This window comes from Lontra canadensis, unplaced genomic scaffold, assembly GCF_010015895.1.
Source record: "Lontra canadensis isolate GAN:19392208 unplaced genomic scaffold, GSC_riverotter_1.0 scaffold85, whole genome shotgun sequence".
Classification (NCBI taxonomy): Eukaryota; Metazoa; Chordata; class Mammalia; order Carnivora; family Mustelidae; genus Lontra; species Lontra canadensis.
In genome coordinates, this window is record NW_022631079.1 from 3078596 (window position 1) to 3101701 (window position 23106).

A 23106-nucleotide genomic window follows, 5' to 3' on the forward strand; every position below is an offset into this window, starting at 1 on the left:
TCTTCTCTGATAAACTTCAGTCTGTTTTATTAGAGGTAGACTATGAATCCAGTCTTTTTTTGTATAAGAATATTGTTTCTGGGGTTTTTGTAAGCTAATTTTTTTGAGGTATAATATATATAAAATGTAAAATTTGCCATTGTAGCCATTTGTGACTGTGTACTACGGTGACATGAATTACATTCATGATGTGTGCACCCATCACCATTAACTGTTCCAGAATTTTTTTATCAACTCCAGCAGAAGCTCTATACCACTGAGTGATAATTCCTTCTCTCCTTTTCCCCACAGCACCTGGTCACCCCTAACCTACCTTCTGCCTCTATGAATGTGTCTCTTCTAGATATTCCAGGTAAGTGATAGCATGCAATATTTTCCCTTTTATGTCTTGTTTGTTTCACTTCACTTAATGTTGTCAAGGTCCATTCGTGTTAGAGCATGTGTGAGGATTTTCTTCCTTTTTATGGCTTAATAGCATCGCATTGCATATGTATACTACATTTTGTGTTTACCCATTTACCTGTCATTGGACACTTGGGTTGCTTCCGAACCTTGACTGTTATGAATAGGACTGCTGTGAACATTGGCATATGAGTATTTGAGGCCCTGTTTTCAGTTCTTTGGGGTATATACCTAGGAGTGGATTTGATAGGTCGTATGGCAATTCTATGTTTAACTCTTTGAGGAACAACCTAACTCTTTTCCTCAGTGGCTGCACCAATTTCACATTCCCACCAGCAATGTACAAGGGCTTCCATCTCTCCACATCCTCGCCAACACTTGTTATTTTCCACGTTTGGATTATATTCCAGTTGTTGTGAAATGTTTTCTCATTTTGGCTTCAATGAGCATTTCACTAATGATGGATGATGGGCCATCTTTTCATGTGCTTTGGATAATTTGTTTGTATTCTTGGGAAAAATGTCCATTTTTTAATTGGATTGTTTGTTGAGTTCTAAGAGCTCTTTATATATTCTAGATATTAAATTCTTATCAGATATATGTCCTACATATATTTTCTCTCATTCCATGGGTTGTCTTTTCACTCTCTTGATAATGTAGTCTGTTTTTTAAGCAATATTTTCAGTTCTTTTTTTTTAAGATTTTATTTATTTATTTGACAGAGAGAGATCAAAAGTAGTCAGAGAGGCCATCAGAGAGAGAGGGTGAAGCAGGCTCCCTGCTGAGCAGAGAGCCCGATGCGGGGCTCGATCCCAGGACCCTGAGATCATGACCTGAGCTGAAGGCAGAGGCTTAACCCACTGAGCGACCCAGGAGCCCCCAGTTCTTTTTTTTTCAAAAATATTTTTAAGTGACCTCTACATCCAACGTGGGGCTGCAGCATCTCTAATTTTTAATGGAAGGAGGAAGCCATAATAGGGAATGAAGAAAAATGCAAGGAAGAGATCATGGGAGTAAAGTGGAAACAAGCAGTGGGAGGAAGAGTAAACGCATGCCTCCATGGAGCAACTATCACCTTCCCCAGAGCCACAGACTTCTAAGAGCATTTGAAGCCCTCTCCACTTCATCTTATCTGCTTTGCCGGAAATGCAGGATAGACGTGTAGAGCCCATATTTCAAGAGTCATACAAACCTGTGCTAGAATCTCAGATCAGTCACCTAGTAGCTGCAGACCTGGGAGGAGGTATCTGGTCTGTGTGATCTTCAGTTTCTTTACCTTGTAACCATTCAGTGAGATAATATAAAAAAAGCATTTAGGGGCGCCTGGGTGGCTCAGTGGGTTAAAGCCTCTGCCTTCTGCTTAGGTCATGATCTCAGGGTCCTGGGATCGAGCCCCACATCAGGCTCTCTGCTCAGCAGTGGGCCTGCTCCCCACAACCCCACTTGCCTCTCTGCCTACTTGTGATCTCTGTCAAATAAATAAATTTTTAGGGACGCCTGGGTGGCTCAGTTGGTTGGATGACTGCCTTCGGCTCAGGTCATGATCCTGGAGTCCCAGGATCGAGTCCCGCATCGGGCTCCCAGCTCCACGGGGAGCCTACTTCTCTCTCTGACCTTCTCCTCGCTCATGCTCTCTCTCTCTGTCTCTCTCTCAAATAAATAAATAAAATCTTAAAAAAAAATTAAAAAAAAAAATAAATAAATTTTTAAAAATCTAAAAAAAAAAAAAAAGCATTTAGTATACCTGGCACACAGTAGGAACTCAATAAAGGGTAGCTGTGAATATCATTATTGTGCTACATCAACATCTAGCCCTGAGTCTTTCTGGCACCCTCTTAGCTCTCCATATGACCTAGAAGTCTGCAGCCTATCTGCTACAGGACAGCTCCCTTGAACATCTCCCTTCTCTGTTGGTCGTTGAGGTCACCCACCTTATCAGGTGGGAACTTTAGTCCTTACCTTTGAAGCACCTACATGTATTTTCATATCTTGGTACTCCGTGTGTTCTGCTTATTACTTTCAGAGGGATGTGAGGGTTGCGGGGGCAGTCTGTTTGCTGTCTTTCTTTTGGTACATTTTCCCAGATTCCCTGAAGAACGGAAAAGGGTGGAGTCCTGCATACTTTGCTTTGTTACCTGTAGGATTTGGCTCCTAATTTAAATGAAGGCATTGAGCGTCAATGGGCTTGGCAGCGTTCTATATAGAATTCAGATTATGAATGAGGCACAGATGTGCAAAAATTGACGTACAAGGCAGGAAATGATTGGTACCGTGAAAATGACACAAGCAAAATATTACAGGTTTATGCAAGGAAATATTTACTTACGGTCAAAGGATTCATAGAAGGCTTCATGGAAGGGGTGTCTGTCTGGCTCAGTCGGTAGAGCACGTGACTTGATCTTGGGGTTGTGAGTTTGAGCCCCATACCAGGTGGTGAGATTACTTAAAAATAAAATCTTAAAAAAAAAGTCAAGGTCGCCTCGGTGGCTCAGTGGGTTAAAGCCTCTGCCTTCAGCTCAGGTCATGATCCCAGCGTCCTGGGATCGAGCCCCGCATTGGGCTCTCTGCTCGGTGGGAAGCCTGCTTCCCACCCCCCCACCACCTGCCTGCCTCTCTGCCTACTTGTGATCTCTCTCTGTGTTAAATAAACAAATAAAATCTTAAAAAAAAAAAAAGTCTTCGTGGAAAAGGAAGAAGTTGAAAGAGTAAGTTTTTAGATTCAATGAGAGGATACAAGATTAGCGCTCAGGTGTACGGAAGAATACCAGCATGGACATAAAGGTCAAGTGTTACACATGTTTTCTTATTTAATCTACTAATCAGCCTATTAGCAGGGGCCTCTGCACTGTGCCCATCCCTGGGATCCAGACATGTTTATGTTTGCCCGGCCTGTTAGGTGGCCCCAAAGAGGCACTTGTTTACTCACTCACTCTTCAGTAATAAATAGGCTTGTTGGAGTACAGCCCAACGTGCCGCTTTTCATGTCTTCCCTTTGAGTGCGCACCCAACCTCATGACTTACCTCTAAGAAGAACATGGCAGAAATAATGGGATGTCACAGCGAGATTCAGTTATAGAAAGACTGCGACTTCAGTCTTGGACACTCTCCCTCTCTTAGTCTCTCTCTCAGAGTTCTCACTCTGGGGAACGCCAGCTGCCATGTTGCATGCAGCCCTGTGGAGAGGCCCACGTGGCAGTATCTGTGGCCAACAGCCAACAAGACCCTGTGGCTCATCATCAAGCCTGAGTGAGGTTAGAACATACCGCAGGTGAGAAGCTCCATCAGACACCTTGACTGTAGCCTGGGCCAAAGGCATTCATGATATACAGAAAGTTAGGAGAAAATAAAAGATTTTTTTCTTGACTTTTAAGTTGCTAAGGTTTGGAGTCATGTGTTATACAGCACGTGATGCAGACTTTGTTGAAAGTTTAAACTTCATTAGTATCTTTATCTCCAAACAAAAAAAAGATAAGACACTTAGCTTCTTTTACTTTTCTCCACACTTCTCTCAACTTTCATGTTACTACTCCCTAAAATTTTGGCTCCAGCTTGTTTTTAAACACATAATTTAAAAAACATATTATTTATTTTGATTCGCATCAACAATTTTTTTTTAAGATTTTATTTACTTATTTGACAAAGAGCTCAAGTAGGCAGAGAGGCAGAGCGGGGAAGGGAAGCAGGCGCCCCACTGAGCAGAGAGCCCAATGGGGGCTTGATCTCAGGACCCTGAGATCATGACCTGAGCCGAAGGCAGAGGCCTAATGCACTGAGCCACCCAGGCACCCAACATATCAACAATTTTTAATAATTTATTTGCTCGTGGTAGCTTTCTGCAATCTTTCTTTAGATTCACTTTTTTTCTTGCTGGAGTACACCCTAATTTAGTTCTTTCAGAGACAATCTTTGGATAGTAAACTTTTTAAGTATTTGTAGGTCTGAAAATGTTTTTATTTTGCCTTTACACTTGGACGATAATTTGGGTAGATAGAGAATTCTGAGTCCCAAATTACTTTTACACATTGAGTCCTGCCTTCAGTGTTGCTGATAATCTCATTCTCATTTCTTCTAGATATTATGTCTTCTTCCCCTGGTAGTTTTTAGAGTGTTCACCTTATTTCTGATAGTCTGGAATTTTACGTGATATGTTCATGAATGTGTTCTTTAGGAGTTCTGCTGTATGCTTCATGGAAATATTCCATTGGAGGACTCTTTTTTCCCTTCAGTTTTGGGATGTTCTGGCTAGTATGTATGTTTTCGACACCCTCTCTTCACTATTCCTTCGACTCTGCTTCTGATACTCTTACTAAATATATATCAAAGCGTCTGGATATGTTGTCATGTTCTTCTTAAACTTTTCCTTAATATTTTCGATCTCTTTATCTCCTCGGGCTGCATTCTGGTAGATATACTTTGACCCTGGGGGTCATTCATTCCCTCTGTAGCAGTGAAGACCCACCACGAAGCCCCTTTATTGGATATTTTCTTCCCATAGCTATGTCTTTCGTTTTAATATTTCTAGTCGATTCTAATTCTGGCACATTCTTGTTTCAAACTCTCTTTTGTTTTATGGCTTTTTATTCCCACCTGAACTTATTTCTTTGAGGAGTTTGAGAATATCGTCCTTGGGGAGCTCACCCTCCACCCAGCTCTCATAGGTACTGAACAATACATGTTTATGAATGGATCAAATTGAAATAAATGTCCCAAGAGCTAGAATCTTCTCTGGGAGGGAGAACCAAGGACATTCCTCTCTCTTTCTACTTTGCATCTTCTCAAAGGACACCATGTGAGGATGAAATGAAGATGTTTCTAAAATGCATTTTACACACTCAGAGATAGTTACAGGAAATTATATTCCTCTGGAGAGGTGCTGGGAAGTCACTTCCCTTTTTCCTCCCCTTCAAGCCTTAATATAGAAAGCCCAGAGGACATATCACTCAGGAACTGTTCGTCATGATCAAAAGTTTGTGAGGAAGTATCACCGCAAAGCCAACCAAGACAACAGACCTATAAACTCACAGTGGCCTAGACTCTCGGCCTCCACAGGCTAACAGTCGGAAGCTTAACTCAACAGTGGCACAAACCAGTACCAAGAAGTGAGAGCTGTCTTTAACATTTGAAATCTGAGATCAGTAATCGGGTTAATGTTGTAATTTGGATTTAGAGGAGATTTTAGCTTAATAATTCTAGTTTGAAACTTGAGCTTTGCTGGGAGGGCTGAGGATGAGTAATTCGAGTTTCTTTAGGCCACATCGAGAAGCCTTGAGTTTTGCTTGATTGCTGTTCAATATGGAACAAAACAAAATATGAAAGAGCTGGTTCTGAAGGTGGGGTGGACTTTTAGGCCTGTTAAATGTGGAAGCATCCTATTAGAAGCCAGTGTCACCAAAAATAATGTTGCTCTGATAATTTCATCATTGCTAATTCTATTTTCCATTTCTTCTTATACCCCAAGTGATATTTGACCCCATGAGATTTGTTTCCTTCGGGGTGGATTTGTTCCTTCTTTCAGAGATACGATGGTTTGAAATGATCGTTGATAAATAGGGACTTTGACAACTTGATAATACCACGGAGCAAAAGGAAAGCCATCAGACGTTCTGTCTGCTTCGAGTTTCATAGGTCACATACTGTTTGAGGACCCCCTCCTGCAGCACTTTCCAAAGTCATGCGTTCTGCTCACCATGGGTGGGCAGGTGTTAAATGACAGTCCTAGGTCATTTGTTTACTTGTGTGTGTCCTTGGGAGGAATTGTCTATCAAGACGTCAGGGCAGGAGAAAGTAAACTTATCAAGAAGCCCAGACCTTCCTCTGTGCCATCTCCAAAGTCACTTGCAAGCTCTGTTTGCTGGAAAACCTGTTTTACAAGTAGATTTTCATTGTGTTTTGGTGAAACCTTTTGTGCCAAATGAATCAGCAAAAACGTTTTCTAGATCTGGTTAGCCCTCCACATTAAAGCCGCTAATGCTGTTCCAAAATGATGTTTTGTTAGAGAAGTGCTTGGGCAGTAAAAATGACGGATACAGGTTAAATACCGTTGTAGTTTCCATCTGTGTGAGTGAGTGAATCTAATGTGAGTAAATAACGTAGTTGCCGTCGGTGTGAGTGAACCGCTGTGCTGTACAAACCTTACATACCAGGTGAAAGCACAGCTTTTCAAAACTGTATTTTGAAACCTGAGCACGTCAGATATACCCGCTCCCTCAGCCTCTGCTTCTACCCTGTGAAATGAATGGCTTCATTAAAACCTAATTCTTTCCAAATCTAACAAATTGCCTTGTCATACGCGGGCTCTACATAGTAGTTAGTCCATTTTAAAATTTTCTAAAAAGTGATCCTCCAGCTTTCTGAGTACCTTGGACATGGGGTGTTTTCACGGTTTGCCTCACTTTCCAGAAAGAAGTCCAACATTTGTTGAGAACCTACCGCGAGCCCAACACTGCACTGTCCTTAGATATGTTCTCTTATTTCAACTCTGTAACAGCCTCCGTGCCGTAGCTGTCATGTCCCCATTTTACAGATGAGAACACCAAGGATAGAGAAATCAAGTGAGGTTCCCAAGGCCAGTAAGTGGAAGACCAGGAATTTAAGCCCAAGTTATCTGGTGTTCTTTCCACGGTGGTACCCTGCGGAAAGGAGGAACATGGAGGGACAGGCCCACCAGCTGGCAGTGGGGGGGCAGGTCGGTGCCTTCTGGCTCGGAGCTCATGGCACAAATCCCTCCCTGAGGAACAGCTCGTGGGCAGGCCCGCCCGCCCAGGCGCAGGCTTTCCTGTCAGTTTTCGCTTCTTGTCTAAAAGTGTTCAGGTCGGGGTTTCGGGAGCCAAGGCTGGGGGCCAGCACGTCGCTCAGGCACTCTCTTTAAACCAGTAGCAACCTGGCAGCTGTATTTTCCAAGTCTGGCCAGACAGATATTTCTGTTTGGCTTTTGTTACTTGCAAGGGAGCCTCCCACCCTTTCACAGACTCGGTGCTGGGTGGAAGGCTACACTTATAGAGTGTTCTGGATAATGAGGTCAGGCAAACACTTGGAGAGACAGCTCACAGAGTACAGGGACACCACTGTCTTTTCCCAGGGTGATCTGGGAAAAGAAATTGGATGCTGGACCAGACAACGTCTGCGGTTCCCTCCGAATTGGTAGAGTGTGCCAGTGCCTGGCTAGAAGGGGACGCAGCTGAAGAAAGCACTGTAACAGCATTATTCTCGAAGGTGGTATTTTTAGTGCATAGTGTGTAAGGTGTGACCCTCTTCTGTGGGGCGACACAGAATGGAAACTTGCTTCATGCCAAATTGCCACCGCATTATGAACTGAAGTGAGCTGAAGTTCCTAAATCCTGTAGATCCCTTCAGAGAACTTTCCAGCAGAGACCCTCAGATTTGTTTTTATTTTAATCAGACATACAGACTTACTGGGGGAAATTAAAATAAGGTAAGATTTGGTATGTCGGTACCTCTTGCTGATTTTCTCCCATCGGTTTCCCTGAGGGTTTTTTTCCTTGACTGTCCTCCTAACAAGGCATCAAGGCACTAATCTCTAACCTTTGTTGACTTCACTACAAACCCTTGGGCACTGATCTCCAGTATATGTATATTTACATAGGAATTCTAGCCCTTTACTATGGTGCTGACATTCTCTGCACAATATTAAACAGGCCAAAATTAAATTTTAAAGGATAAAATAAATAAAGATTAAACTTTTTTTTTTTTTCATTTAAAGACCTAATGGAATTTATGCAAAATTCATGAATCAGGCAGCATCCCGTCTAGTGAGTAGAAAGAGCTCCAGGGAGCTGTACAAAATGCACTTTTATAGGCAGATGGGGACAGGAAAAGGAAGTTTCTTAACAAAGAGGGGGCGGTGCTTGAATGGCTCAGGTTGAGCGTCTGCCTTCAGCCCAGGTCATGGTCCCAGGGGCCTGGGATCGAGCCCTGTATCGGTTCCCTATTCAGTGGGGAGCCTGCTTCTTCCTTTCCCTTTGCCATTCCGTCTGCCTGTGCTCTCTGGCTCTCTCTCTGTCAACTAAATAAATAAAATCTTAAACAAAAACAAAAAACAAAGAGAGGATTCTTCCAGGCAGGATCTTCCTTTGGATGAAGGGTGGGGTCCACCACACAGACTCCCTCACTAGTACGGATCAGAGGGTTCCAGACTCGCTGGTGACAAGTCCCATTTCCGGGACCTGGCTGAAACTGGGGTTAGATAGTCTTAGTTTGCCGACGTGGGGCTTGGCACGAGTGACCTCATCTTGGGCCAATGTGCCCTTAGCACCGCCCTCCACTACTGCTCTGTGGTTCTCTCGGCCTCTGTTGAACCTTCGTGTGGTATTCATGGGTCGTGACATTTTGTGCTTGATCCCAAGTCACAGGCCATGACTTTGGATTCAGTTCTGAAAGCAGTCTCTCTCTTCATTCCTCTTCCGACATTTCAGTCTTCCGGAGATCATTTGCTTGGTTAGTGGCTACCAACATGCATTTAAAGTTTTTGACAGAAACACATCAGGGAGATAACTTATAACTGTCTTAAACAGGATAATTCCCCATGTCCAGAGTGGCCTTTGGGGCCACCGTCCCCCCCAGACCTAAACCAAATAAGTTGAAGATCCTATTGAAGGAGTCACCCTTTTTTTTTTTTTTAAAGATTTATTTATTTATTTGACAGAGAGATCACAAGTAGGCAGAGAGGCAGGCAGAGGGGGTTGGGGAAGCAGGCTCCCTGCTGAGCAGAGAGCCTGATGATGTGGGGCTCTATCCCAGGACCCTCAGATCATGACCTGAGCCGAAGGCGAGGCTTAACCCACTGAGCCACCCAGGCACCCCAGGAGTCACCCTTTTTAAGCCAAGTAGCTTGCTCAGGGATCTCCCGTCGTTGAATTTCAGCCTCCCCAGAAGAGTTTCTCCAGCCGCAGCAGTGGTGTTGGCCACAGCACTGACGCCTCCTAGCTCAGCTGAAAGATAAACAACAGCTACTCTATTATCAACTTTGGCCAGAGAGTCTGGGATTTTTGTTGAGAAGCTGTTGCTTTAACAACAGATTCTGCGGTATTCTTAGGAGAGGTCCCTGATTATTTCACACTTAGTCCTAAGCAGGGCAGTAGGGCCCCTGCCAAAGGAAGGGAATCCTGAATCAGGAGTGCCTCTTGGCCATTCCCATTTGAATCTGAGGCTCAAGACTGGATAAGCGATAGCCACGGAGGCCAGTAAAATTTTAGGAGTCTGTAGACCACACAGTTTTGTTCTGGTTAGTCTTTCCTCGTGTTCTGTTTTTTTGCTTAAAGCCCAGACGCAAAGTTCCCCTCGGGTTGAACCGGCAAACATCAACAGTTGGGAGGGCAGACTGAGGGCTCCACGCTGTCGGATCAGGAACAGGACACGGCCACCGACGACGCCCACGCGGATCCGTAGGCAGCACGAAGGGCTGCTCAGAACCCTGGGAATTGTGGTCTGAAAGGCTAGGGGCGCGGCTCTGGGTTAAATCCTCCGCCGACTCAGCTGGGCTCCACATTATAGGGGGATTACGTCAGCCTGCCCTGCCCTTCATGGAAAAGTCAGTTATACCAGGAGCTCAGGGCAAAGAGAACAGAGCTCAGAACTGAGAGGAACTTACCCATGATGCCCAGAAACATTGAGACAGAGAACTCAAAGAGGGGTTCACGGGTCCTGGGCCTGTATTTCTCATTGTCCCCAGATACCATCAGAATTTCACTTTGGATCCCACCACTGCCGCCAAATCTGTTAAAAAACAAAATTCGACCAAGTAACCTTGAAGGTCTAATTGGCTTTATTCAATGACTCATGAATCACGCAGCACCCCATCTAGCAGATAGAAAGGCACTCCCAGGTTAAACTATTTTAAAATTACTTTTAAATTGGGTTATATTTCATAACAGTACAAAAACCACTGCTTTTGCTAGGGAGAACAATATGATTATTTAAATATACTTCTTTCTCTTTAAGAAAACAGGATTTGGAACTATGATACTGCAGTACAGAATTTGGGGCTAGTTCAGTTTATTACAATACTTGTCTTTTTTTTTTTTTTAAGTTTTATTTAATGAAGTAATCTCTATACACAACATGGAGCTGGAACTCATGACCCTGAGATCAGGAGTCTTGTGCTCTACCGACTGAGCCAGCCAGGCACCCCATACTTGTCTCCTTTTAATCTTTCTTTCCATTAAGATATAATTCACATACTGTAAAATTTGCCCCATTTAAAGTATACAATTTAGCTGATTTCAGGACATTCACAAATTGATGTAACCATCACCACTATGTAATTTGAGGATATTTTCATCGCCTCTGAAAAACCTTATACTTTTTAGCAGTCACTTCCCTACACCCTCCTTCCCCAGCTGGTGGCAACCACCAGTCTACCTTCCATCTCAGTGGATTTGCTGATTCTGGACATTTCATGCAAATGGAATCAGGCGATATGTGGCTTTTTGTGCCTGTCTTCTTTCCCTTGCCGTGACATTTTCAAGGTCCATCCGCGTTGTATTACGTGTCAGTACTATTTTCCTTTTCATGGCCAAATAATATTCTGTCATATGGATATCCCACCTTTTCTTTATCACTTTTTTCAGTTTCTGGCTGTTTGAGTTGTTCCCCCTTCTTGGCTGTTAGGAATAACGTTGCTATGAACATTTGTGTACGAGCTTTTGTGTGGACATTTGTTTTCATTCCTCCTGGTTAGTATGTGCCTAAGCTTGGAATTGCTGGGTTGTATGCTAACTTTGTGTTTAATCATGCGAAGGCTATTTGCTGAAGTGGCTGCAGCACTTTACGTCCTGCCAGCAGTGTTACAGGGGTTCCAATGTCTCCATTGCCCCAGCAGCCCTGGTTACTGCCCATCTTTTATGAAAGCCATCTTCGTGCTTGTGAATGGTATCCTACTGTAGTTCTGACTTCCGTTTCCCTAATCACTAAACTTGTTGAGTATCTCTTCATGATCCTGTTGGTCTTCTGCATATCTTCTTTGGAGAAATGTCTCTTCAAATCATTTGTCCATGTTCATAATGAGTTATTTATGTTTTTATTGTTGAATAATAAGTATTCTTTGTATATTCTGAACACTAGACCCTTATCAGATACATGATTTACAAAAAAAAATTTTTTTTCATGCTGTGGGTTATGCTTTTCACTTCTGATAGTGGTCTTTGAAGCACAAAAGATTATTTTGAGGAAGTCATTTTCTCTATTGTTTTTTGGAGGTTGTTTGCACTTTTGGTATATCTAATAAAACATTGCCTAATCCAAGGTTGTAAAGCTTTGTATCTGTGTTTTCTTCAAAAAGTTTTATAGTTTTAGTTCTTATGTGTAGGTCTTTTATCTGTTTTGCATGAATTTTTGTGCACAGCCTGTGGTAGGAGTCCAGCTTCATTCTTTGAATGTGAATAGTCAGTTATTCCAGCATTTTCATGGGAAATACTATTCTCGTCCCTGTTGAATAATGATGGTACTTTCTCAGTTCTGTTCCACTGATCTGTACATCCCAGGACTTGCTTTTTTTGTTTTTGTTTTCAGAGACAGAGAGAGAGAAGTTCATGTGTGCAACAGGGGTGGGGGGTGGGGTGGGGGGCAGAGCGAGAGATAAAGAGAGAATCTCAAGCAGGCTCCATGGCCAGCACCGAGCCCAACACAGGGCTTGATCTTATGACCCTAAGATCATGACCTGAGCTGAAATGAGGAGTCTGAGGCTTAACTGACAGCCACTCAGGCATCCCCCAGTACTTGGTTTTTAATGTATGGCACAGCTGAAAAGATAACTCACAAAGATTTTAGATCAAGTGGGAACAAAATGCATCATTGGCTCCTTTTACTAAGCATTTCCTATCACACCCCCACCAATTAACCAAATGTTTGGCTAAAGATCTAGCTAGTGAGTTTCCATCTTTTCTGATGTCTGTGAAGTGATCTTGTAAACCGATAGTAAGGTGTTGCATTTTTTTCCTTTTTAACATGTAGATACAAAATTCATTAAAACTCTTAATTTGGAGAATTTTTTAAATGGGGTAGCAAATTCTTTTTCTGTGTGTTCAAAAATGAAACTATGAGAGTTTTTAGTAAGTTCTTGTTACACTTTTGTAATTTTAGCAACAAAAACTGCAGGATAACAAAAACATTTTGAAGGATTTATTTATAAATGGATCTTTCCATAGCTCATGTTTGTTACCTTAAGGAGGATATAATTTCTTTCTTTGTGTCATTCCAATTTTAGTATATGTGCTACCAGAGCATTTCTTAATTTCTTCATTTCTTAATTTCTTTCTTAAAAGTTGTACTAGGAAGTATCAGAAAAGTCTCATTAATTCTATTTTTATTCACTTGTGATTACATTACTAGTAACCTCTTCAACCTATGTATGGTTTCTTTGCAGCAAATATTTTTAAGCTACATGTCTGTATTGGGAGAGTATGTTAATTAAGTCTAATAATATAATCTGTTGATTTTTTAAAAATGTCATTAATTACTTCATTTACTGTCCTGTCTTTCTACATTTTTAGGGGTAATTCTGATATTTTTTTCTTGAAACTCTTAAGTTGGATGCTATTCATTTTTTACTTCAGGGGGTTCCCCAAACCCAGCTCAGGTTAATGATTTGCCAGAAGGACTCACAGAACTTACTGGAAGCTCAGTGGTTATGTTTTTTCTTACAAGGAAAGGAGACAGTTTAAAATCAGCCAAAGGAACAGACACATAGGGCCGAGGTTGTGGCATGGCAAATGCAAAGCTTTCCTTGTCCTCTCCCCCGGGGCTGGCAGGCGTTACCCTCCGGGCATCGGCATCCATGTGGGACAATCCCCAGGGGGCTTTGCTGACCAGAGAAGCTCATCTGAGCCTGTGTTTAGGGTTGTTGTCGTCATTGTTCGTTTTAATTTTTAAGAAATTGAAGATGTGCCATGCGTTTGATTTATTAAGTGTTCAGAATTCTTACTGGGGTTCCTTTCTGTGGACATGATGTATGGATTGATGATTGCCGGCGTGGCTGAACGCAGTATTCAGGTGGACCCAAACTGTGTGAGCCAAAGCCCCCATGCTACAGGTTCTGTGCAACGACAGGAGTAAAGCTTGGGGTTAAGTCTTGCAATTTTCTCATTTCTGAAAACCTCCGTTTAGCCACTGACTCCAGCCAAAGTTTCCCTGGCGCAGGTCCCACTTTCCCCAGTGGGTACAAGGTCTCTTGAATTCTTAACTACTCTCAGTTGGAGGGCTGCACTTTCTTTTGTAGGCCTGGTCAGTAAGGAAATTGGATCTTTGTCGGGAAAGCCAGTCCCCCTCAAACTCTTGTCAGCTTGCTTTCTCCTGCACCCACTCCCTGGCCCTCGGTTTGAGGGGTTCCCTCCTCCCATTCTGTTCCATACAACTTTGTTGCTGGGTTAGAGCACTTACCACATTCTGTTCTTCTTGTTTACTCACTCCTTACTAGCCCCTGAGTTCCTACCTTACTCATCTTTGTATCCCTAGCACAGCCTAACACAGAGTAATAACTAATGTACTGAACGGACTGGAGCTTTGAAACACAGAAGACTGGCAGGAGTATAAAAAAGACACAGTCGGTACACATTTTGCCTCGACCCAATCATTGGTGTTTCTGTAAGACTTTAAGCTCGGGGCACCTGGCTGGCTCAGTCAGTGGAACATGAGAATCTTGATCTCGGGGCTGTGAGTTCAAGCCCCAGGTTAGGTATAGAGATTACTTAAAAATAAAATCTTAAGAAAGGAAGGAAGAGAGAAAGAAATTTTAGAAAGAATTTAAAGAAAGAATTAGGCTCAAAGATAACATAGGGAGATTATCTTTAAATGTGTGACACAGTTTACAGAAATATTTTAGAAGAGGCAGCCAATGGATTATGCAAATTCTTGAGGTTCAATCGTAATTTCTGCAATCCACGTCTTTAAAAAAAAACAAAAGACTTTATTTATTTGAGAGGGAGAGAGAGGGAGCACAGGAGCAGGGGGAGGGGCAGAGGCAGAGGGAGAAGCAGACTCCCCGCTGAGCAGGGAGCCCCACACTTGGGGGCTCCATCCCGGGACCCTGAGATCATGACCTGAGCCGAAGGCAGATGCTTAACCGACTGAGCCACCCAGGCGCCCCTTGTTTAGGAATTTAGAAGGTACTGATTAAATAGTGTCTGACTACATTTTCAGTTTGAGCATGTCATTTTGACTAATATGTTTGATTCTTAAATTTGCACAAAGACAGTGACACAGGATTTCACTTGCATGCAGTGTTTTCTAAAGGGAAACAGATGCATGTGCCCCACTGTGGAGAGAAAAACTCCCGAGAACTTCTGTATTGTAAGCACCTGACTTTAAGTTTTTGATTGGAAAGGCTCCAATTCAAAGGAATCCATTGCAAGCAGGAGACCCAGCTTCTACTAAAACAGCAAGATAAGCAGCCGTGTTGCCCCATCTATGAAGTTCCCCTTTGAGAAAGCCCCTGGGGACCCACATAGGTGATCACTTGGTGACTCATCCTCTCCCTTCCTGGACCCTCATTGCTGCTCTAATGCTTTAACTTAGTCAATAGAGGGTAAACTTGTGAAGTTTCAGGCATCCATGCTCAAATCCTAATAAAAAGAGGCCTTGGTAGGGGCGCCTGGGGGGCTCAGTCAGTTAAGCATCTGCCTTCGGCTCAGGTCATGATCTCAGGGTCCTGGGATCGGGCTCCATGTTGGGCTCCCTGCTCGGCAGGAAGCCTGCTTCTCCTTCTGTGTCTCCCCTCCACTGATGCTCACTTGTGCTCTCTCTTTCTCTTTCTGGGCCAAATAAATAAAATCTTAAAAAAAAAAAAAAAAAAGAGAGCGCCAGGTAAATGCTCCCTTCCTCTTCCTGTACCTGTGACCTTGCTGTGTGGCCTCTGAGTGTGCATGCCATGTTCCCCTCAAGCTTCGTAATAAGCCTTGTTCTTCAAGATTCCGTGATGGTTTTGCTGAGGTGTGTCTTCCAATCACTGTAAGAAACGTAGAGAGCAAAATGGGTCTCTCACATCAGGCAGGGGCCAGGGTCAAGCAGGGGTGTGAGCAGTTAAGGTACCACAGCTAGTTGACACCACGGGACTGGCATCAGCTGACACCCCGAACTAATCATGAGCAGAAGCTGAGGAGGTCTGCGGGGACCCCAAACCAGTGAAATCCCCTTAAGAAGGGGAAGACTTAGGCAACAAACCGTCAGACTCTTCAGCGATGACCCCTCTATCTGACCCCTCCGCGTAAGAAGCCAGGTGTAATCACCTGCTGAATGCCCTTGAGTTCAAAATCCTGAACCCGCTTGATAATCTTCATTTCACTTTGCTTTATGACTGAAACCAGCTGAGGTTGTGGGAAGACACGACCCATGGGTGCACCTTCAGAGCCGGCCATGATAAAGGACCACAGGGCCAGCCTGGCCACAAAACTGGTCCCAGTGGTATTGGGGGAAAACGCCTGTAGGGCTTGCCTTGCGTAAATATGGCCCTCCTGAGGGCCTCACGTACTTCTAGACAAGAACATCACTATCAGTAGGCTGAGTAGACACAACGATTTTAAGTAGCTTTGGATGGAATGCTTCCAGAAGAAGCAAATGCCAAGGATTTCCTAGAGACTGCACCCTCAAGGTCAGGCCTCAGGCAATTCTCACAGAGAGCACAACAAATCTGGGCTCAGAAAAACAAGTAAACAAACAAACAAAAACCCACAAAGAATATTCAAGAAAGTAAGTCGCCATGAATGAGAGGCAGCAGAAACAACAAATCATAAAAGCAACCCCATGAAGACTTCAGCTAGCAGGAGGTGGCTGGTTTGTTTTGTTTTGTTTTTTGGTTTTTTTTTAAGATTTTATTTATTTATTTGAGAGAGAGAGAGAGAGAGCTGAAGCATGCGGAGAGGGAGAAGTAGGCTCCACACTGAGCAGGGAGATCTACGCCAAGGCTCCATCTCCGGACCCTGAGACCATGACTGGAGCCAAAGGCAGACGCTTAATGACTGAGCCACCCCAATGCCCTGAGGTGGCTGTTTTGAGTCAGGCATCCTAAGGTACTTTTTTTTTTTTTAATTCAGGTAGCCAACATATAGTACATCATTAGTTTCAGATGTAGTGTTCAATAATTTATCAATTACATATAACACCCGGTTCTCATCACATCACGTGCCCTCCTTAATGCCTATCACCCAGTTACCCCATCCCCCCGCTACTCACCTCCCCTCCAGCAACCCTCAGTTTGTTTCCTAGAGTTTAGAGTCTCTCATGGTTTTTCTCCCTCTCTATAGACTTCCCATTCTGTTTTCCCTAAGGTACTTTCTAAAGAGAAATATACCGATTAAATTTACTCTTAAGTACATATATTAAAATTCTAAGAGTAACCACCCAAATAATAGAAATTGAACATATATTTTCCAAACTGTTAAGGGGCAGGAAAATGGAATGAGAAAAAAACACTTTAATCAATCCAAAAGAAGACAAGAAAGGAGAAGGAAAATATGAAAAAAGCAATGCAAATAGATAACCATCTAATATGCAAATGAGGAGAGGGCAAAAATAAATCCAAATAAATCCGTAATCATAAGAAAGGTCAATGGCATGAACTTTTCAGTTAAATGTCATGGACTCTTAGGCTGTATACAAAATTAAATCCAGATATGTGCTGTTGTCAAAAGACGTAACAGAAATAGCAGAATAGAGAAAGGTAGAAAATAAAATTCTGGAGAAAATATAAGCAAGTAAAGAAAGGAGGTGGGATGGATTACACAGGTGGTAGGTGTTCAGGGGTGCACCTGTTGTGATGAGCCCTGGGTGATGTACGGACGTGCTGAGTCACACCGGACTCTAACATCACAGTGTATGTTAACTAACTGGAATTTATTTTTTTTTAAAGATTTTTATTTATTTATTTGACAGACAGAGATCACAAGTAGGCAGAGAGGCAGGCAGAGAGAGAGGAAGGGAAGCAGGCTCCCCGCTGAGCAGAGAGCCCAATGCGGGGCTTGATCCCAGGATCCTGGGATCATGACCTGAGCTGAAGGCAGAGGCTTTAACCCACTGAGCCACCCAGGTGCCCCACTCACTGGAATTTAAATAAAAACTTAAAACAAAAAACAAACCAACCAGGTAAATACTAAGCAAGAGAAAGCTGGTGCAGCTGTGTAAATCTTAGTCAAAACAGACTAGAATTTTAAAACATTGCCAGTAAGTTATCACTGAACGATAAAAGGTGTATTCACCAGAAGAATATAATTCTAAATGTATGGTACCTAGTAACATAAATAAACCTTAAATACCAAATAAAAAATAAATGCATAAAAAATACCGAAGTATATTGGGTAGAAGCAAAATGAGAAGGAGGAACAGCTGTATCTACCATTATTGTGGGAAATCTTAATACATTATTTTCTCAAGAATTGCCAGATCAGATGAACCTTTCTAAGGCTATGGAGGGATTGTCCAACACAGTCAGCAAGCTCTAGACAAATGTAGAACACTCGACTCAGCAACCAGAGGAGATACTGTTTTCTTGAACACAGGAGCACTGTGCAGTAAGGAATTTGACCTTGCCAAAGAGCAGTCAGGCTTTTCCCCTTGACTTCTTGGGGGTAACGTATGTCGTACGTCACGGGGGTATCCGTGACCCCTAGGCTAGATGTGGCTGGCCACACCCACTGGTCTTCAGTTAGGGGCCAGTCATGCCAGGACGACCAATCATGTGATATAGAGTGGGGGACTTTAGGTGACACAGTATAGATGATTGGATTCAACCATGTGGGCAATTAATCTATCAACCAGTCATGTGTATGTAACGAAGCCCTAACGAAAATCCTGAATATTGAGGCTCAGATGAGCTTCTCTGTTTGGCTGTACTCTGTGCACACTGTCACAAATCAGTGCTGGGGGGTCTTGTGTCCTGACCCTATAAAAGAAGACAATTGGAAGTTTTACCTCAAAACAAAAAATAAAGACTGTTCCCCTCCCATATATTGGGAATTTTAAAATCACCCTAGTAAATAGCTTATGGATTGATATAGATCTAAACAGGGAATTTTAGTTTTGTATCTGTGTGTTAAAAAGGGAAAAAAAGGGGCGCCTGGGTGGCTCAGTGGGTTAAGCCTCTGCCTTCAGCTCAGGTCATGATCTGGGCTCTCTGCTCAACAGGGAGCCTGCTTCCCTCTCTCTCTCTCTGCCTCCCTCTCTGCCTACTTGTGATCTCTCTCTCTCTCTGTCAAATAAATAAATAAAATCTTAAAAAAAAAAGGGGGGGGGGAATGCAACATCGTACTTTTGGTTTGCAAGATCACTTCACAGACATCAGAAAAGGTGGAAACTCACCAGCTAGGTCTTTAACCCAAACATTTGCATTATTGGTGGATGTGATAGGAAATGCTTAGTAAATGGAGCCAATGACGTGGGTTTTTTGTTTCGGTTTTTTTTTTTTTTTTTTTTTGCTATTTGACCTAAGAATCTCAGTAAGTTATCTTTGCAGCTGTGACATACATTCAAAACCAAGTACTGGGGCATACAGATCAATGGAATAGAATCGAGAGTCTAAAAATAAACCCATACATTTATGGCCTATTGATTTTTGACAAAGGTACCATGACAATTCAACGAGCCAAGAATTACAGTTTTAGCAAATGTGCTGGGACAACGGGCTGTTCTGATTCAAAAACTGAAATCAAACTCCTACCACATGGCACGTGCAAAAATGAACTCAAAGTGGATCAAAGACCTCAACAAAGGAGCTAAAACGCTAAAGCAGGGATGGGAAGCTTCACCAGCTGGGAGTAGGCGGTGCTGTTTTGGGTAGGACACCCCAAGTGCAAACAACCTAGAGAAAGGGCCGTGGAATCGGAACTTTGAATCGTGTGTCCCTCTGGATCTGGTGTTGTGTCCTCCCTTTTGACTCTGTGTTACCATTCGTAAAATGAAAGTCAGCTACCGAAGGAGTTACTGTATCTCCTGAATTCAGGGAGATAGGGTTATCGAGTGTTGAGTATGGTGCTGCACCCCGCAGACACGCAGTAATGGCCATCATCGTGAACATTACAAGCATAAGGCTGACCAAGAATCAAAGTATATTAAGGGTTCATCTGATTATGAACCCCTGGGATCAAGTTGAAGAGCTCGGTAATTGGTAGATAACTGATCACAACGCAGTGTCATTCTTGTCTGTAGATATGCAAATTCTGTCCTTTTAGTGGTTCCTTGACTTCCTGCTCCTGCCCCAGGGGCAAGCAGTTTGCCTCTATTTGCATATTAATTTTTTGATATTCCTGATCTCTAAGCGGGAACACTTTGTTGTATACTTTAAGTGGTTAAATTGTATGGTATGTGAATTTTATCTCAATCAAGCCATTAAAAATCTTTTTTTTTTTTTTTTTTTTTTTTAAGTGCCCCAGTGCTATTTAGCACAATTCTGTGAAAGAACCCGGGTGGGAACAATTCAGACCACTCTTCTGGAGCTAGAGGTGGGCCATAAGCCCCTGGGAGGAACCCCTTGGTATGGATCCCAGGGCTCCTAGGGGCATCTGGTCGACCCCACAGGCATGGGGCAGAAGACCAGAGAACACTTCACAGCACATGGGAGAAAACAGATACGAGGTCAAGTGGATGGCAGTCGAGGTCCCAGACCGAAAGGGACTTTCAGAATCCAAGGAAGGCACTTCAAAGTGTGGGGGCCCTCAGGGGCAGGGCTGGGGTAGAGGCCCCTTTGGCCAAGGGCCCTTCACCATCAAGAAAATGTTTCTTGGGGCGCCTGGGTGGCTCAGTGGGTTAAAGCCTCTGCCTTCGGCTCAGGTCATGATCCCAGGGTCCTGGGATCGAGCCCCGCTTCGGGCTCTCTGCTCCGCGGAGGGCCTGCTTCCTCCTCTCTCTCTTCCTGCCTCCCTGCCTGCTTGTGATCTCTCTCTCTGTCAAATGAATAAATAAAATCTTAAAAAAAAAAAAAAAAACCAACCAAAGTTCTTAAAAAAAAAAAAAGAAAATGTTTCTTTCACAAATGCTTGCCTTCCGTGTTGAGATCTATGAATATATCTAATTAAATCGGAAAGCTGAGTACAGCAGAAATAGAATGAAATTTTTGAAGTCCGAGCTACAAAATCCTGATCTTCTCCAATCCTTTGGGTTGTTAACCTCTAGACAGCTTTCACACTTTGAGGGGCCTTTCACATTTCCAAACCCTGTTCCTAGAATCTTTTCTACCCTCCACAGATCACCTTCTCCAAGAAGATATCCTTCCTGGCATGTCTTATCTCCATTTCCAGGAGGTGTTTTACATCTGCATTGCAAAACAGCAGCCCTGTCCTGCTCCCTTTCCAGCCCAGGGTAAATGTTAACCCCCCCCCCCCCCACAAGCCATCTGGATGCCTTCCAACCCCCAAGGCCTGTGCATCAGTCTCTATGGTAACCCTTTTCCTTCCCAGACAAGCTTGTTTCCTCCAGTAGGAAATGGATTTTGCACTCTTTTGCCCTAATTCAAGTTGCCCCCCTCCAACTCCTCTCCAGAGCTGCAATTCTTCTAGCAAGAAGGTGGAGGAAACCATTTCTGGCCAGTCAGGCTCATCTCCGCACATCCACGCTGGACTCTCCCCACCTCGCCGCCTTGCTGCCTTTGGTCCTATTCCTGCCTGCACCTGGAATTGCCTCACCCAGTCTAATCACAAGGCCGAGGTAAAGTACCACCTTTTCCAAAGCACGGTGTGGCTGTTTGCTGCAGAAGAGCCTAAGAAGCACAAAGTTGGCTACTTTGGCCACTGTACCAGGCCGGCAGGGAGAAGTCCAAAGAACCCATCTTTGTACCCAGCCAGCAGCTGATTCTAGTAGCAGGCTATTCAAAATATTTTTTTTTTTTAAAAGGGCCCAAATTATACTTCTTCTTCTTTTTTTTTTTTTTTAAAGGCACAAATTTTGTGTTTTGCAAATTCCTGCAGGTAGAACTCTCAAGGCCTGGCATTTTGGGCGCACGGGCCTCCTACCATCATAAAGGCTTTTCACGGGCCCTGTAGTTTTCCTTTCTTTCTTTTTTTTTGGGGGTGTGTGTGCCAGATGGAAAAAAAAAAAGAAAGAAAAATTTTCTTTGATCCTAAGTTTATTTTTCTCTTCTGCTTTTAAAAGAAATGAAAACCATTTGGCCTCTGAAAGTACTGTCATTTCAGGAACAGTTCCTAATGGAGATTCAGCCCTGAGACCGCATCTCATAATTCTCATGATGTAGCATAAAGGGGGTAGTTTGGTGGAGTGGGTCACAGGAGCAATCCTGGCGCCAGGCTGTCCGGGTGTGGATCCTGTCTGCCATTTCTAGCGGTGTGGCCGCAGAGCAGCTCTCTAATGTCTTTGTGACTCAGTTTCCTCAGGTCATGGGTACAGTTCAAGGGGCTAATTTGTGCCAAGACCAAAGACTGACACACAGCCCTATAAGTGTTAGCTATTACCATTATTGATTATTGCCAATGTTAGGTCCGTAGTCAATATATAGTGAATGAAATGACGAATATTCTTCTTATGCCAAGGTACTATTTTCAGCAAAATCAAACCACCTTAAAGGGATTTTAAACCTGGATGTAATTATTTCTATTTTTGAGAAAGAGGGAAAAATCCCCAGACCCTCCTGAGAATGTTCTTCTGTAGGTGCTGACTCAAAACCATGGCCCCTGCCATTTCCATCCTATCTGTGAGTCCTGCTTCTGTGTCTTTGAAGCTACTTAGAACAAGGCTATTCTTTTTCAGACAAGCTTCCAAGTATTTTTAGTTAGAGGTCATGTATCCTTTTATCTTCTGTATTCCAAGATCGTATCCATACTTTTTCATCGATGCTCAAGGGCCCATGACTCACAGGCTCCTGGCCAAGCTGTTCTTTCTCCTCAGGGCACAGTCGATTTCCACTCTTGTTGCCCGGCCTCCCAGCGTGCCACACTCTGACCAGGCAGGGAACCCTGATACCCTCCCCGCCTTTGGTCTGGCCCCTCTCTACATTCATACAAATATAGGTTGAGAAGGTGCGAGATGTTTTGTCAGTTTCATTATACCATTGGTTGGTTGATACTAAATCAGTGACCAAGTCTCTTCTCTTTTTGTATACAAAATCATGAGGCCAGGCTTTCTTTGTCCTTCACTTCTACAGTTGGTTTTATAAACCTGAATGGAGGACTTTCCCTTTGATGACTACTTCACATCTTACCTCTTACAGCCCACTGTCTTAGCCTAGTAAATCGTGGTTTTCTTTGGGCAGTCACATTAGTTCTCCCAAATTTTTATCACCTAAAACTTGGTGAGCATACTTTGTCTGGTTTTATCTAAGTCATTTACATACATCTCCCCCGGGGGCAAGGTCAGACCATTCTCCTAAGGGATTGCCTTTGGGTTGACATATTTTTTGGATAAAGTTACCCAGCCAGTTTTAAATCCTACCTGCCATCATTTACGTCTAACGTGAGTAGGAAGTACTCTGTAACAGGCCAGTTCACATGACATTTAATTTGCCTGGCACAACAGTTTGCAGACCAGGATGCCCTTCAGAATCACCTTTCCAGGGGCGCCTGGGTGGCTCCATTGGTTAAGGGTCTGACTCTCGGTTTCAGCTCGGGTGATGATCTCAGGGTTGTGGGATCAAGCCCTGTGTCAGCTCCACACTCCGGGCAGAGTCTGCTTGGGATTCCCTCTCCCTCTCCCTCTGCCCCTTCCCTGACTTGTACTGCCCTCTCCTCAAATAAATAAATACACCTTTAAAGAAAAAAT

At 43.4% G+C, this 23106-nt stretch overlaps 1 protein-coding gene across 1 annotated transcript in view; it reads left to right on the forward strand.

Moving 5' to 3' along the window:
* The first annotated feature begins 307 nt into the window (after positions 1 to 307).
* PAPSS2 (3'-phosphoadenosine 5'-phosphosulfate synthase 2) overlaps positions 308 to 23106 on the forward strand; it is a 123147-nt gene continuing 100348 nt past the window's right edge. The window contains exon 1 of the mRNA XM_032883021.1: positions 308 to 352. The gene's annotated coding sequence lies outside the window, so the exon portion shown is untranslated. The remainder of the gene's footprint in view (positions 353 to 23106) is intronic.